This window comes from Bos taurus, unplaced genomic scaffold (assembly GCF_002263795.3).
Source record: "Bos taurus isolate L1 Dominette 01449 registration number 42190680 breed Hereford unplaced genomic scaffold, ARS-UCD2.0 Leftover_ScbfJmS_1989_199, whole genome shotgun sequence".
In the NCBI taxonomy this organism is placed as follows: Eukaryota; Metazoa; Chordata; class Mammalia; order Artiodactyla; family Bovidae; genus Bos; species Bos taurus.
Window position 1 is genome coordinate 28,961 of NW_020191079.1, and position 17,593 is coordinate 46,553.

Consider the following 17,593-nt stretch of genomic DNA (forward strand, 5'->3'; position numbering starts at 1 on the left):
GCTGGTCATCTCTGGTGAGGTACAAAACCCACACTGCCCTCAGGGGCAAAGGGAGCAATGTCCCAGAGCCCACGAGGTTGGTGAGGGCACAGGAGGCAGGGAACAAACTAACAACACTGCTCCCAGCACTCCAACTCTCCTGTACACATCCTCTGCAAAGACCCCAGTTTCTCCTTCCATCTCGGTGGGAAATGGGGCAAGGACTTCCCCAAGGACACAGAGAAAGTTACAGGCCCTAGGAGTTGACTGTAACTAGCAGAAGCACACTCATTTTCTCCACCAACATTTCTTAGCTTCCCAATTTTTCTACTGTTTTTTGGTTTCCAAAATATTTTTTTAATATTTATTTATTTATTCTTGCCTCTGCTGGGTCTTTGTTGCTCTGCAGGGCCTTGACTGTTCTGCCATCTAACTAACTGTGAGATGGAACTGGTGGTGGTAAAATGCGAGGGAAGAGCAGAGCTGTGACGAGGGCAGGAGTCTTTAGCAACAGTGTCAAGAAACTGAGCCCTGAGCGAGAAGCAGGGCAGGCAGGGATGTTCAGCAAGTTCTATCTGAGGGGGAAAAGCAGGGGTGACTCCAGGAACAAAAGCAGAGATCCTGAAATTGGGAAGATATTCAATCTACAAGTTGGTATCTAGGACTTCAGTAGGAGGTCCCAGCAGGCTCCACAGCCACACTGACATTGTGATAGTCCTTGCTGTCCCTGTGATATTCCAGGCAGGACCCAGTGGTCCCAGGCATGAAGAGAAGGGCCATCAAGACAGGGAGCCGGAGCCAGATAGGGCATACAAGGACATGTCTCCTGTAGGAGAAGACATGGGTGTTCCCGTTCTAGAGCGGAACAGCCCACCATGCAGATATGTTTGGCAGGGGGACAGGGAGAAGCAAGCTGCCTGGAATAAGAATCACATTGCAGTGTCCACACGTATGATAGAGTAGGGTGAAGATATGTGACTGGTTTCTGGAAACAGTGTGAGGGTCTACAATGGGCTGAGGTCCAGCGTGGCCCAAGGCTATATATGGCCAGTTGCATACCACAGGTAAAGATGTCAGGCTGCCTGCATCAAAGCACAGAGTCTGGCTGACCATGGATTCTTGTCTTACTGCAACCTGGAGATCCAAGACTGTCCAAACATTACCCAAAAACATTTCGGCATTTGCTGCCATGACTATTGCTTTAAGGTAAGGAAGAGGGGTGGTGTTGCTGAGAACACCATCCAGAGCTGGGGATTCCTTTTGGATTCAGAGAGCATGGAGAAGGCTTGATTTCTGTATGCTCATGCTCCATCTCAGGGGCTTTGCAGAAGTGGGAGCTGAGTGAGCTCTCAAGTCTAAGGGAGTTAATGAGTACTGACAAGTCTATGTGCTTAATACTGTGAGGGAAACAAAAGCAGTCTTATGGGGAAAGACTATTCCCAACAGAAGGCCAACAAGTGCAAAAGCCTTCAGGCAGGAGCATGGAATATTTTAGCTCATGTGGCTGGAATAGCGTGAGTGAAAGATTAGTGGTAGGAGATAAAGTCACAAGGATGCCTAAGACCTGGATCATGTAGATGTTGGAGGACCCAGAGAGATTTTAGATTTCATTATAAATGAAGCTGGAACCTACTAGATGGTTTGACTGGAGAAAGACAAGGGCTGACTCAAGCTAAAGAAAACAGTCACTTGATTCAGGAATTGGCATGGCAGATGTCAAGATGGTGGCTGGATTGGGGATATTGTTTGAAAATAGTACTAGTAGTCTGTGGGTTGTGGAAAAATGAGAGGAGTCAAAGGACACTTCAAAGTTTGGGGCCCAACCATTACCTGAAGGGATGATGGTGCCGTTTACTGAGAAAGGAAATACTGGAGGGGAGCAGGTTTGAGTGAAGGGAAGGTGTTCAGCTCAGTTCAGTTCAGTCGCTCAGTCGTGTCCGAGTCTGTGACCCCATGAATCGCAGCATGCCAGGCCTCCCTGTCCATCACCAACTCCTGGAGTTCACTCAAATTCACGTCCATCGAGTCGCTGATGCCATCCAGCCATCTCATCCTCTGTTGTCCCCTTCTCCTCCTGCCCCCAATCCCTCCCAGCATCAGAGTCTTTTCCAATGAGTCAACTCTTCACATGAGGTGGCCAAAGTACTGGAGTTTCAGCTTTAGCATCATTCCTTCCAAAGAACACCTAGGACCGATCTCCTTTATAATGGACTTGTTGGATCTCCTTGCAGTCCAAGGGACTCTCAAGAATCTTCTCCAACACCACAGTTCAAAAGCATCAGTTCTTCAGTGCTCAGCTTTCTTCACAGTCAAACTCTCACATCCATACATGACCACTGGAAAAACCATAGCCTTGACTAGATGGACCTTTGTTGGCAAAGTAATGTCTCTGGTTTTTAATATGCTGTCTAGGTTGGTCATAACTTTCTTTCCAAGGAGTAAGCATCTTTTAATTTCATGGCTGCAATCACCATTGGCAGTGATTGTGGAGCCCAAAAAAATAAAGTCTGAAACTGTTTCCACTGTTTCCCCGTCTATTTCCCATGAAGTGATGGGACCAGATGCCATGATCTTAGTTTTCTGAATGTTGAGCTTTAAGCCAACTTTTTCACTCTCCTCTTTCATTTTCATCAAGAGGCTTTTTAGTTCCTCTTCACTTTCTGCCACCAAGGATGGTGTCATCTGCATATCTGAGGTTATTGATATTTCTCTTTGCAATCTTGATTCCAGCTTGTGCTTCTTCCAGCCCAGCGTTTCTCATGATGTACTCTGCATATAACTAAATAAGCAGGGTGACAATATACAGCCTTGATGTACTCCTTTTCCTATTTGGAACCAGTCTGTTGTTCCATGTCCAGTTCTAACTGTTGCTTCCTGACCTGCATATAGGTTTGTAGATGACTGAAATTCCAAGGAGAGCTACATGGGGAGCTTCTGTGATCGTATGGATATGTGCATTTGTGTTCCCGGGAAAGGCCAGGGCTGGTGAAATCATGTAGGGTGTGAGTAGGTGGGGATGGGGGCTGACACTGAGCCCTTGTGTCTTTCTAGCATTTACAGATTGGGAAGAGCAGGGAGTCTACAGAGAAGGATGAGAAGTCACACAGAATATAATGCCCCAAGTGACACAGTTTCTCCAGAGAGTCCAGTGGTCACAGTGTCAGTGGCACTGAAAGATTGAATGGGATGAAGCCTGAGGACTGCCCTTGAATTTTGCAGCATGGTGATCATTGATGACCTCAGTTGAAACAGTTTTGGTGGAGTTATGGGGATAGAAGCCTGACTGGAGTGGGTTCATGTGGGAATGGACAGAGTCACTCTGAAACACTCTCCTGATGGGTTGGCATTATAAGACAGCAGTGCAAGTGGATAGTGGGGCAGAGGTACCAGGCATGGGTTTATGCTGATGGGAGTGGTAAGAGTCACAAGCAGAAACTGATGATGCAGGAGACATGGATGCTGATGGTGATCCTGATGTACATCTGGAGGAGAGAAAAATGGGTCCCAGTTAACACATGGCAGGGACAGAAAAGGCTGAATCTGTGGGTCATTATTATGGAGAGGTTCCCAGGTTGGTGGGTGGGAGAATGAGGAACTTCTTCACTAGTTGCCTCTGTTTTTCTCAGTGAATGATGAAAGGATCACCTTTGAGGGGTGGGGAGGAGTGCTGGACACTTGAGAAGAAAGGGGAGGATTTGAAAATTGTCTCGGAGACAAGGAGGGTGGATGGGCTCTGCAGAGCCTGCTTGAGGGGAGGACTTGTGCAATCCTTTAAGACCAGTTAGCACGTAGTGTGTTGTTCCCTAACCAGGTTCAGCCACAGACGTGAAATGGGGACACTGACATTTACTGGGGCAGAGGCTGTGCCAGGTGAGTCGGCACAGTTTATACTGTGCTCAAGGGAACAGTAATAGAGAGGTGATGGCAGAGACTATCCAACTGAGTTGGAGGTCATGGAAGTCAAGGAGAGGGGCAAATTGGTTGTGATGAGTTCTAGAGCAGCAGTTCTCATACTGGAGCATGTGACTCACACTTCACTATCCCCTGAAGGGCTCCTTAAGACAGAGTGCTGGGCCCCAGCAAGGTTTCTAACTTGGTACATCTGGGTGGGACCTGAGAATTGGCTTGTCTAAGAAGTCCAGACAATGCTGAGGCTGCTGGTCCACAGAGAGTCTGGCCAGAGCAGTGGCTGAGGTAGAGAGGGGCCCAGAACATTGAGGAAAGGAACAAAATGCTAGGTAGTTGGAAGCCCTTCCATCTGCACAGATGCAGAATTGACTCAGGAGTAGAGGTGCAGAGACTGTGACATGCGGTTTGGCAAAGAACAGTCTATTTTCCTGATTCCTGGGCTTACGTGAAAAGTTATTAGAAACCACTATCAACAATTAAATACCATTAAATTGGATAAGTGGGAAGAAATGGATGCATTCCTAGAAACATACAACATACTAATACAGAACCAAGAAGAAATTGAAAGCTTGGAAAGACCAATAATAAATAGATTAAATCAGTAACCAAACACCACTTAATAAAGAAAACCTCAGGGCCAGGTCTTCACAGGCAATTCTAACAAATATTTAAAGAAAAATTAATAACAATCCTCCTTAAACTCTTCCAAAAATAGAAGAAAGAACACTGCCAAACTTATTTTATGAAGCCAGCATTAATTACCCTGACAACAAAGTCAAGCATAATATTAGAAATAGGGCTATGCTATGATCCATCAATCCAACTTCTATGTATATACACAAAGGAATTGAAATCAGGCTCTCAAAGCAGTCTCTGCATTGCCTGTTCACTGCAGCATTGTCGACAATAGTCAAAACATGGAAACAATCTAAATGTGCAGTGATTGATGGATAAGAAAATGTAGTACATACATTAAAATTGGGTATTATCCAGCCTTTAAAGACAGAAGGAAATCCTGTCATTTGCAGCAACATGGATGAAACTGTAGGACATTATGCTAAGTGAGGTAAGCCAGGCAGAGAAAGGCAAACACTTCTTAGTACCACTTACACAAGGAATCTAAAATAGCAAAATCCTTAGAAGAGAGTAGAACGGTGGTTGCCAGGAGCTTGGGGAGGAGGTGAAATGGGGAGGTGATGGTCAAAGGATAGCCTTTATATTCAGGGGACCTGAGTCCTTGAATCCCTATTCCCTGTAACACTTTGAAGTCTTAGGTGGTACAGATGACGAACTTCCCCATGGACATTTGCAAGCTGCAGAAGCCACTGTCTCTTCCTCTCAAGAAGCACCTTCCATGTAGCACCTCACCTAAGCCCCCCTAGCTTCCCTGCTAGGTCATTGGCCCATTTGGGGACAAGGAAGTAAAGACCTAAAAAGGAAAAAGACATGGGGAAGCACCTAGCTTGTAGATGGCACAACCAGGACCTCAACCCAGGACTTCAGATTCAGGTTCTCTGCCATAGTCCCCCAAGCTGCCTCCACCATTGCTCAGATAGCATCAGATCAGGACTCAACAGCCAGATATTCAGTAAAACAAGATATATAGCTCGGGACCAGCAGCAGGTAAAGGCCAGGATAAGTGGGCATGTGTGGGAAGTGATGGTGCTATCCTGGTGCTTGGGAAGCCTCTGGGCCACATGGTCAACTCTGCTTGAACACAGGTTTGCATGCTAAAAACCAGTGGAATTGACCCCAGTGTCTGAGCTTCATGGGGCCTGGTGATCCTGGCAGCCCCTTAGCCTTAGCACCTGTTCAACTAGAAGCGCAGAACAGAGTATCTCCCTTGAAGGCAATGGGAATGGGTAGCAACCAGGCCCTCCACCACCGATGAGCCTGTTCTGCCTTTTCCCCAGAAGACACATTGATCTGGACTATTACTTCCCATGCCTGGAGCATTCATCCTCCCCAAGAGCCTCTGACTGCTAACTGGATTGAGTGTGTGTTTCCAATCTCATGGATACTTTCTTTTACTTCCTTCAGGCTGAGAAGAAAATGATGACTCCAGGACAAGTTTGACTATCCCCAGTTACCCCAAGTTGCTGGCTCTTCTTCCCGCACTTCCTCCCTCATGCTTTTGATTTGTTCATGTTTGCCCTTCTTAAGTTGAACTTGCTTACATCCAGTAGTGTATCTTGATGATCTTATGATAATCCCTTGTGTGTGTACCTTTTTATAGCTGAAAAAGCACTTCCCATCCATGATCTTACTTCAGGCTCAAGCAAAAAGTGTTGAACAATAATTCCGTTTGACTTCCCCAAGACTGGTCAGCTTCCTGATGAGTTTAGGTGGCCTGAGTGTGACTTTGGGACTTGAAAGCAGAAGGAGACCCCCCTGAAGCTTCTTAGGGGCCAGGTTAAAGACTGTTGACTATCCCTAGTAGGTAAATTGTGGACACTGAATGCTGGGGATCGACATAGGCTAATGTTTAGCTTGTCTATTTGCCATATATATTTTTTGAACTTTCCATATCCTTTTACAACTAGTTTGTTGCTTTCAATTGAGTTACATAGCAGATTTTAGTTACCTCCTCCTACCTAGCTTTCAGTACAGCTGAGTTCTTCCCCGCAGGCATGTGGACATGTATTAGAAAGTTTACACATTAGGTCTAAATTATCTGTGATGTAATTCTTAAGAGGATACTGACCAAATGAACATCATGTCTGAATTTTGATAGCTGATTGATACCTTTGACCTCAATTTCCAACCCCTAAACTTCACAAGGATCCCCTAAAGTAGGTCTTAGAGTACATAGACTCCAGAAAGATTATGAAGGGATAAAATCAGTTAACATTCTTAAGGCCTTACTACATAGCAGGCATTATAACAGAGTGATGGCATTAATCCCCGTGCTAATCTTGTGCAGAGCATATTCTTCTCCCCAGTGTGCAAATGAGGACATTTGGGCTCAGACAAGAGGTCAGAACCATTGCTGTATCTCTCCAGTAACTGTAACCATAGTCCTGAGCCTTTGTGGAGGTTACCTGGTCCTCCCAGGGAAACTGCCCCCCTCAGACCTTCCCTAAGGCACACTTTCACAAAGAGAGGCAGGTGGGAAATTGCACTCCTCCTCTGGGCATCCTTGGTAAAATATAAGAAGAGCCAAACTGGCCCCCTCACCTCCTCTTTTCCATGAAAACACCTCTAAACTGAAATCCTCTTAGCTGGGAAGAGATATGACTCACAGATCTTCCCAAAGAAGAGCTCATCCACCCAGGAGAAGATCCAGTTGTTTAGCTGATCTGAGTACAGGGACCTCAGTGACATCCCATTTTCCAGTTCAGACTCTGTCCCAAGCTAGCAGCAACTACCAAAATCCCAGGTACTTAGAACAGGGACTCCCTTTGGTCAGCTGGACAGATGTAGACCCATGCAACTGGGTTCCTCGACCTTTGGGGCCAGCGTTACTGTGTAAATTGGGCTTCCCTGATAGCTCCATTGGTAAAGAGTCTGCCTGCAATGCAGGAGACTCCGATTCCTGGGTCAGGAAGATCCACTGGAGAAGGGATAGGCTACACACTCCAGTATTCTTGGGCTTCCCCTGTGGCTCAGCTGGTAAAGAATCTGCCTGCAATGTAGAAGACCTGGGTTTGATCCCTGGGTTGGAAAGATCTCCTGGACGAGGCAAAGGCTACCCACTCCAGTATTCTGGCCTAGAGAATTTCATGGACTATGTAGTTCATGGGGTCACAAAGAGTCAGACGGGACTAAGCAACTTTCACTTTCACTGTGTAAGTTTTGCAAAGCGAAAGGACAAACTGACAGTTTTTCTGATTAAAAATGAGGGTCTTGGGAGCAGACAGGGAGGTTGAGCGTGGACCCGGGGGGCTGGCGAGGGGTGGGGGTGGGGGGCGCGGCGAGGAGGCCTTCACATCTCCGCGGCCACGGCACGAGTGCCACTACTTGGATCCCTCTTCTGGCTTCGGAGCTGATCCAGAAGGCCAATCTGGCTAAGCAGGCCAAGCGCTACGATGACATGGCCACCTGCCTGAAGGCCATGATGGAGCAGGGTGCGGAGCTGTCTAACGAGGAGCACAACCTGCTGTCAGTGGCCTACAAGAACGTGGTCTGGGGCCGCTGGTCCGCCTGGAGGGTCATCTCCAGCATCGAGCAAAAAACCGACACCTGGACAAGAAGTTGCAGCTGATCAAGGACTCCCGGGCAAAAGTAGAGTCCGAGCTGAGGTCCATCTGCACCACGGTCCTGGAATTGTTGGATAAGTATTTAATAGCCAATGCAACTAATCCAGAGAGTAAGGTCTTCTATCTGAAAATGAAGGGAGATTACTTCCGGTACCTTGCTGAAGTTGCTTGTGGTGATGATCGGAAGCAAACGATAGATAATTCCCAAGGAGCTTACCAAGAGGCTTTCGATATAAGCAAGAAAGAGATGCAACCCACACACCCCATCCAGCTGGGGCTGGCTCTTAACTTTTCTGTATTCTACTATGAGATCCTCAATAACGCAGAACTGGCCTGCACACTGGCTAAAACGGCTTTTGATGAGGCTATTGCAGAACTCGACACACTGAATGAAGACTCGTACAAAGACAGCACCCTCATCATGCAGCTGCTGAGAGACAACCTCACATTATGGACATCAGACAGTGCAGGAGAAGAATGTGATGCGGCAGAAGGGGCAGAAAACTAAGTGCATACAGGGTGTCATCTTTCTTCCCCTTGAAACCTTTTTACTCATCTCCATTCCTTATTCCATTTGGATTTCCTATAGCAAAGAAACCCATTCCTGTGTATGGAATCAACTGTTTATAGTCTTTTCACACTGAAGCTTTGGGAAAACTCCATTCCTTGATTTGTGTTTGTCTTAGCCTTGCTGGTGGGCAGTTACTGCTGTAGAAAATTATTAATAGCTTCGTTTAATACAAACATAAGTAACTTCCAAACACTTATGTAGAAGACTAAAAATGTATCTGGTATTTAAGTAATCTGAACCAGTTCTGCAAGTGACTGTGTTTTGTATTACTGTGAAGATATGAAAATGTAGCTAATTACAATTTAAAGAGTGTTCTACATAACTTCTTAATTTCTACATTCCCTCCCTTACTCTTAGTCAGAGATTTCCTTTCAGGATTTTCCATCCTCTTAAAGTATTCCTTTTTAGTAGGAATCCAGAAGTATTAGATTGAATGGAAAAGCATTTGACATTTTGGGGCTGGGGGAATCACAGATTAAATGCCTCCTGTATCATATGTGATGGAGGTCTTGTGTATCTGTGACAACAGGGAGTTTCCTTATTCACTCTTCATTTGCTGCTGTTTAAGTTGACAACTTCCCTTCCCAATAAAAACTCACACCTCCAAAAAAATAAAATGAGGGCCTTTTCTCCTAATTTTGAAGAGATTGGGCTGCCTTTCTGAGTGTCTGGTGTCCTCCGCCAGCATTCAGAAGTTGTTTTGTGGAAGTTGCTCCACATTCAAATAATCTTTTTTTTTTTTTTCGATGAGTCTGTGAGGAAGAAAGTGGTCTCCCCATCCTATTCTTCCACCATTTTGGGACCGCCCCTTCTCTTGATTTAATTAGAAAATGTCTCTCCATCTCTGTCCAGTTTCTGAGCCCTGTGCACATTGGATGTTGGACTTGTCCAAATGATCAGAGAATAACATTCAATTTATTTGCCTTGATGTGCATAAGATTTGCTCTGGAGGGGAAAATTGGCACAGCATGCCATGTACTGACACAAAATATGAGCTGGTTTTCCTCAAGACTAGCTCTCAGCCAGGGACTTGGCACATGGTAGGGACTGACACATAGGTGCTGAATGAATTAGTGAAAGGGAAAGGGGTCCAAGATAGGCTGGCTTCTCCACCTTCAAGATACACTATGCCTTTAAGGGAGTTTTAGAACCAATGTGCAAGATACTGATTTCAATCTGAAAAAATCTCTTTCATGGTTGAAATGGCTCAAAATTCTGCAGACTTAAGGAAAAAAGTGGTTGCATTACACTTGCCTTGTTTTTAGTTGCCTAGAATTTTTAATCATACTTGCTTGACTCACGGTAATGTACACAAACATAATAAATGGTAAGATACTTCATGTGTAAATGTTAAGGTTTCCTTTTTTAAGTGTAATAACTTGGTGCATTTGGCTGTGTCATTAATTTTCTCCTATTATTTGAAGCCATTCTCCTTACAAAGGCAAATAAATACTTTTAAGAAGTATCAAATATAAAGAGAAAAGACAGAAGTATCTAGAAACTATACATGCACAGGAGGTGTGCAATTCTAGGCCTGTCAAATCTTTTTTAAAAAAATTATTTTTATTGGAGTGTAGTTGCTTTTCAGTGTTGTGTTAGTTTGTGCTGTACAGCAAAGTGAATCAGCTATACATATACAAATATTTCCCCTCCCTTTTGGAGTTCCTTCCTATTCAGTAGACCAATCAGATTTTCTTTTTTTTTAGACCTATCAGATCTTAATGAGTAATGTTTTATTCTTTTGGGCCCATCCTTTCATTGCTGATAGGTGGCTCCTTCGTCCTTACTGAACACTTGCAATGACCAGGAGCACAGTCCCTTACAAGCCCATTCTGTCTCTGGAAATGCATTCCTCAGTTGAGTTACAACTTGTTCCCTTTAACTATCATCCACTGATAATCTATAATCCCTCTCTTATATGCTAACCCCTAAAATATGTAAATGTGCTTATTGGATTCTTCCTCTGTCAACTCTTCCCATTTAAACACCCCTGTTCCCATCAACTCTGGCAGTAATTCTGAATAGACATCTCTCAAACACCCTTCTCAAAGATGCACCCTAAACCACACATCGCAACCCATCCCTCCAGATGTGTACCAACAGGAAAGACTTCTCATCTTATTTATTAGGGCCAGTGGCCCAGGCTGTTAGAATCCTGTTGAATAGTCATTCTGCATATCAGTTGATCCATGCTTCCAAGATTTTTACCCGAAAAAATCTATGGAATCTATGGAATTCCAAGACGTGGAATCCATGTCTTGATCCCACCTGGGGCCAAAAAGAATTGATCAGGAAATCATTCCAAAGATAGAAGACATGACAGAGAAATCCTTCCACTACTGAGCAGGGACGTTGGGACCCAGTAATCAGTAGATATTGAACTAGTATCCCTGTGGCTACATTCTCACCGCAACCTCAGCCACCATCTTGGCTACATGAGTACCATTAGGAAATGAAGAAGATGCTTTATCAATTCAAAGGACAAGAACTATAACAATAGCTCCTAACCAGATATTTCTAGGACTCTCTGTTGGTAATAGTATGTGACACAAACACCCCACCACCCGCCCAAATAGATTAGTACTATTTTGAAAAATGACTTAGCAGAGCAGTTTCCCAGTGAGCCACTTGATCCCCATACTCAGCCTTTGCTATTCCTCCTTCCTCTTTACAGATCCATACCTATGAGGGCCCCCAACCCATACACCCCATGTGGGGTCCTCTGGGGGACTCTGCTTATTAATGCATTCCACCTGTGAATTTCCACACAACACATTTCTCTTGTCCTGTTTGTCTGCACAGTATCTTTTCCCCATGAATTTCCCAGTGGAAGAAATCTTCCACCAAGGGACCCAAGAGTGGTTATATTGAATTTGAAGTTGAGATTGCTACCTGGTCATTTGGGGCCCCTCTTGGCACTGAATCAACAAGACAGGTACTATTTTACCTGCTGGCTGACTGCTCCTGATTATTGAGGTGGAATGGAGTTACTACTATACCGTGGAAGCAAGAAGGATCATATCTGTAACCTAGGAGAAAAATATGAAAGTGTCTCCTAGTGTTCCCATATCCAATAATACAAGGTAATGGAATGCTATAATGATTCATGCAGGCAGGACCAGTAAGGGATCAGATTGGTTCAGAATAAAGATTTGTATCTTATGGCCACATAAACAACCAGATACAACTAGATGAGGTTATAGGGAACTGAAATGCTAGTGGAAGAAGGAAGTTATAAATACTGAGTATGACCTCATGGCCAGTTGCCAAAATAACAACTATAGAAGCTACGCATACTTGGTCTTGCTTTGTTATTATATGGTTGACTCAAATGCCCATTATTTTTTATTTCTCCCATTCCCAAATGCTGTGTTTGAATTGTGTGGGTGTTACTTAATAATATAATTTAACCTATAGAGTACCGTATATCAAAGTGTAATTATGACAGAACTAGAGAAGGAGTAAGACATCCCCCAGAGAATGGAGTGTATCTAATTGGACTTTTGCCATCCCACCTTGCTGAAGAAGGCAGAGGTGCATTCACCGATATGAGGAATAGCTGCATCATGCTAAGCAGAAGCATGATGTTGCTACTGTTATCATTTGGAAAAAAACCATGGAGAGAAGAGGTGGACTGTGCTGGATTGGCTGTTAGCAGCTAGGCTGCATCTCTGACCCTTTGTACATTTTCTACTCAATATATTGGATAGTCCTTGGAACTACATGTCCCAGAATCCCTCATCAGAGCACCTCCAGGTTTGATTATCAAGCTACTATAGTACTTTGAGGAATGAAGAAGCCCTTATTCCCTGGCAGTAGCACTGGGCAATAAGGAGTGTCAAAAAGAGGTTATACCTAAGTTATACCTGGTTTCTTTCCCAATGACTTCTGGGGAACCTCCTGAAAATCATCCATGACAGTCCTGCCTGCAGCTGGAATCACTGGGGGCTTTTTCCTAGTGTATCAGCAGCAGCCTCCCTGACCTTCACTACTCCAACCTTTCACTGGTTGTGAAAGCCACTGATTTCCTGGTCTCAACCCTTCCTGCTTAGAAAAGAGTGGCACTATTCTGACAGGCTACACTGTTAATGCTGTCTCCACCCAGCCTTCTTCTGCACCATATACCCTGCCTGTGAGTGGCTTCTGCACCATGCCATCTGTCCCATGAAAAATCCCCATGTGAGGCCTTCCTCACTGTACACACTGAACAACTTCTGCACAGTGCTGTAGCCCAAGAAGCACCTTGTGTGCCAGACTCAATATCTAATGACATCTGCAGGATTCTCTTTCCTCTGAACATCCTCTGAACACAGCCCCACTCATGAATGCTCCCTGTGTTCCCTCCTCATCCCATCACCCTCTGCTCAGGAACTCCTGTCTGCTGACCTCCTCCTCTGGGTGCCTATCATATTGTTATGAGCTGTGGATAGCTTAACATAAATGAGAAAGGGTTTCTTATGTCCAGCATATAGAGCATGAAAGCATCAGCAATGTTCCAAACAAAACCTATAATCGTCCTTCATCAGTTTGTTAAGTCCTATGTAAGAAATTCTCGTCCTTCTCAGTCTTGAGTTAGCAGCCTCATGAATCTATCAGCTCATTCCCTAGAGTTCTGGAAACTCTGGCTCACTGCAGTGATAGGATTTCAAAGTTATTTAAGTAATGGCATCAGAAACTTGTGCCTCAGAACATTTGGCAAAGTCCTTTTCCTGAGGGTCTGAGACAGTTCCTTTTTCTTGAAGATACAGCACTATAGCAAGCACTTTCAGGGAAGCATAAGTGCAAGAGAAAAGATTTAACATGCCCATAGTTAAAGATCTGGTGAGAGTTCAACACAAAAATACTGCAACTGACAAGGAAATTTGGTTGTTTGTGTGGCATGCAAAATTTAAAAAGATAACTAGAATTATGATTGGTCTGGTCCCATCACTTCATGGGAAATAGATGGGGAAACAGTGGAAACAGTGTCAGACTTTATTTTTCTGGGCTCCAAAATCACTGCAGATGGTGACTGCAGCCATGAAATTAAAAGATGCTTACTCCTTGGAAGCAAAGTTATGACCAACCTAGATAGCATATTCAAAAGCAGAGACATTACTTTTGCCAACAAAACTTCGTCTAGTCAAGGCTATGGTTTTTCCTGTGGTCATGTATGGATGTGAGAGTTGGACTGTGAAGAAGGCTGAGCACCGAAGAATTGATGCTTTTGAACTGTGGTGTTGGAGAAGACTCTTGGGAGTCCCTTGGACTGCAAGGAGATCCAACCAGTCCATTCTGAAGGAGATCAGCCCTGGGATTTCTTTGGAAGGAATGATGCTAAAGCTGAAACTCCAGTACTTTGGCCACCTCATGCAAAGAGTTGACTCATTGGAAAAGACTCTGATGCTGGAAGGGGTTGGGGGCAGGAGGGGAAAGGGATGACAGAGGATGAGATGGTTGGATGGCATCACTGACTCGATGGACGTGAGTCTCAGTGAACTCCGGGAGTTGGTGATGGACAGGGAGGCCTGGCGTGCTATGATTCATGGGGTCGCAAAGAGTCAGACACAGCTGAGCAACTGATCTGATCTGATCTGATCTGAAGGCATGATTTATGGTCCAAGATGTGATCTATCCTGGAGAATGTTCGGTGTGCCATTGAGAAAAAGATCAAGGCCATTGTTTTGGCGTGAAATGTCCTATAGATATCGATTAGGTCTAACTGGTCCATTGTATCATTTAAAGATTGTGTTTCCTTGCTAATTTTCTTTTTGGTTGATCTATCCATAGGTGTGAGTAGGGTATTAAGGTCTCCCAGTATTATGTGTTACTGTCAATTTCCCCTTTCCTACTTGTTAACATTTGCCTTACATATTGAGGTGCTCCTATGTTGGGTGCATATATGTTTATTATTGTTATATCTTCTTGGATTGATCCTTTGATCATTATGCAATGTCCTTCTTTGTCTCATTTCATGTTCTTTATTTCAATGTCTATTTTATCTGCTATGAGTACTGTTATTCCTGCTTTCTTTTGGTATCCATTTACATAAAATACCTTTTCCAACACTTCACTTTCACTCTGTATGTGTCCCTTTATTTGAGGTGGGTCTCTTGTAGACAGCATATATAGGGGTTTATATTTGTAACCATTTTATGATACATCTTTTGTCACCTATGACTCCATTTATCCATCCCTCTATCCAATCATCAATCGATCATTTTCCTTGGTGCATTGTGGTAAATTATAGACATCAGTATGTGTCTCCTTAAGTATTTCAGCAAGCATGCCATTAAGTAGTGAGCCGTATTTGTTTACAGCAATTTTCTTTGGATATAAACTTTACATACAATGAAATATACCAATCTTTTTTTCCCCCAATCATGTTACTTTTTAATTGAAGTATAGTTGATTTACAGTGTTGTGTTAATGTCTGTTTTAAAGCAAAGTGTTTCAGCTATACACATATATGTGTATATATACATTGTGTGTGTGTGCACATTCTTTTATTTAATCTTTTTTTTTTTTTTTTTGCTACACTGTGCAGCATGTGGGATTAGTTCCCTGACCAGGGATTGAAACTGCATCCCCTGCAGTGGAAGTGTGGAGTCTTAACCACTGAACTGCTACGGAAGTCCCATATATATGTTTTTCCATTATGATTTGTCATAGGATATTGAATACCATTCCCTGTGCTCTATAGTAGGAACTTGTCTATCCATTCCATGTACTCAAATTTATATCTCTTAACCGCAATCTCTTCTTCCATCCCTCCCCCAATTCTCTCTTCCTTGGAAGCCAAAAGTCTATTCTCTATGTCCATGAATGTGTTTCTGTTACATACATATGTTTTTGTGTGTGTGTCATATCTTAGAGTCCACATTTAAGTAATATTGTTTGGTATTTGTCTTTCTCTGTGTGCTTCATTTCACTTAGTATGATCATCTCTCAGTCCATACATGTTGACTGAAATGGCCTTATTGTTTTTGCTGTACAGATTCTTGGATCCTTTTAACCACACTTAGAGGTATCCATCTGTGATTTGTTTCCCTGATATACTATTAAAACGTGTGTAATACATCACTCTTGGGATAGTATGTCCATTTTGAGGCTATATTAGGATTTTTCTATGTATATGTCAGTCAGTTCAGTTCAGTTCAGTCATTCAGTCGTGTCTGACTCTTTGAGGCCCCATGGACTGCAGTTCCTGATGCCAGGCTTCCCTGTCCATCACCAACTCCCAGAGTCTACTCAACCTCAGGTACATCAAGTGGGAGATGCAGTCCAACAATCTCATCCTCTGTTATCCCCTTCTTCTCCCACCTTCAATCTTTTTCAGCATCAGGAACTTTTCCAATGAGTCAGTTCTTCACATCAGGTGGCCAAAGTATTGGAGTTTCAGCTTCAACATCAGTCCTTATGAATATTCAGGCTGATTTCCTTTAGGATTGACTGGTTTGCTCTCCTTGCAGTCCAAGGACTCTCAAGAGTTTATATGAATATGAATAAATATTTATTGTTTTTATGCTGCCCTCTCATGGAGAAATAGAAGAAGGCTTATGAATGTGGTTTATAAAATGCAAATTTATTCTTTACATGTTGAAAAAGATAAGGTATAATTATTAAAAATTAATACATGCTCTCATTCCTTGGTGCATTTTGTGGTAAATTGCAGACATCAGTATGCAACTCCATAAGTATTTCAGCAAGTGTGCCATTATCTAGTGAGCTATGTTTGTTTAGAGGAATTTTCTTTGAGATATAAGCTTTACATACAATGAAACATACCAAACTTTTTTTTCCAGTCATGTTATTTTTCACTTGAAGTATAGTTGATCTACAGTGTTGTGTTAATTTCTGCAAAAAGATTTCGTTTTACACATATATGTGTGTATATACATTGTTTCTGTGTGTGTGATTATATATATATATATATATATATATATATATATAGCACCAGGTAAGTCCCATAGATGGGATAAGGCAATGGCAGCCCACTCCAGTACTCTTGCCTGGAAAATCCCATGGACGAAGGAGCCTAGTAGGCTGCAGTCTATGGGGTTGCCAGGAGTTGGACACAACTGAGCGGCTTCACCTTCAATTTTCACTTTCATGCATTGAAGAAGGAAATGGCAACCCCCTCCAGTATTCTTGCTTGGAGAATCCCAGGGACAGGGAAGCCTGGTAGACTGCCGTCTATGGGGTCGCACAGAGTCGGACACGACTGAAGTGACTTAGCAGCAGCAGCAGCAAGTCCCATAGATATTCTTTTTTATATTATTTTCCAGTATGGTTTATCATAGGATACTGAATGTAGTCCTCTGTGCTCTACAGTAGGAAATGGTTGTTTATACCTTCCTTATGTAATAGTTTACATTTGCTAACCCCAACTTCCTATTCTTCCCTCCCTGAACCCCCTCCTTCTTGGAAACCATAGGTCTGTTCTCTATTTCCATGAGTCTGTTTCTGTTGCACAGACATGTTCGTTTGTGTCATAATTAGATTCCACATATAAGTGGTATCATTTGCTATTTGTCTTTCTCACTCTGACTTATTTCACTTTGTATGATAATCTCTCAGTCCCTCCATGTTGCTACAAATGGCATCATTTCAATTTTTATGGCTGAGTACTATTCCGTTTTATATATGTACCGCTTCTTTATCCATTCATCTGTCAATTAACATTTAGGATGTTTTTATATTTTGGCTATTGTGAATAGTGCTGCTATGAACATTGGAGTGCCTGTATCTTATGAGATTACAGTTTCGTCTGGGTTTATGTCCAGGTATGGAGAAGGAAATGGCAACCCACTCCAGTATTCTTGCTTGGAGAATCCCAGGGTTGGAGGATCCTGGTTGGCTTCCATCTATGGGGTCGCACAGAGTCAGACACGACTGAAGCGACTTAGCAGCAGCAGCAGCAGCGTGCCCAGGAACGGAATTTCTAAATCAGATG

The 17,593-nt window shown here is 43.3% G+C and overlaps 1 pseudogene; it reads left to right on the top strand.

Annotated features, from left to right (window-relative positions):
• Positions 1–3,809: 3,809 nt before the first annotated feature.
• On the top strand, positions 3,810–8,980 carry LOC100336830 (14-3-3 protein theta-like; annotated as a pseudogene).
• Positions 8,981–17,593: the final 8,613 nt, after the last annotated feature.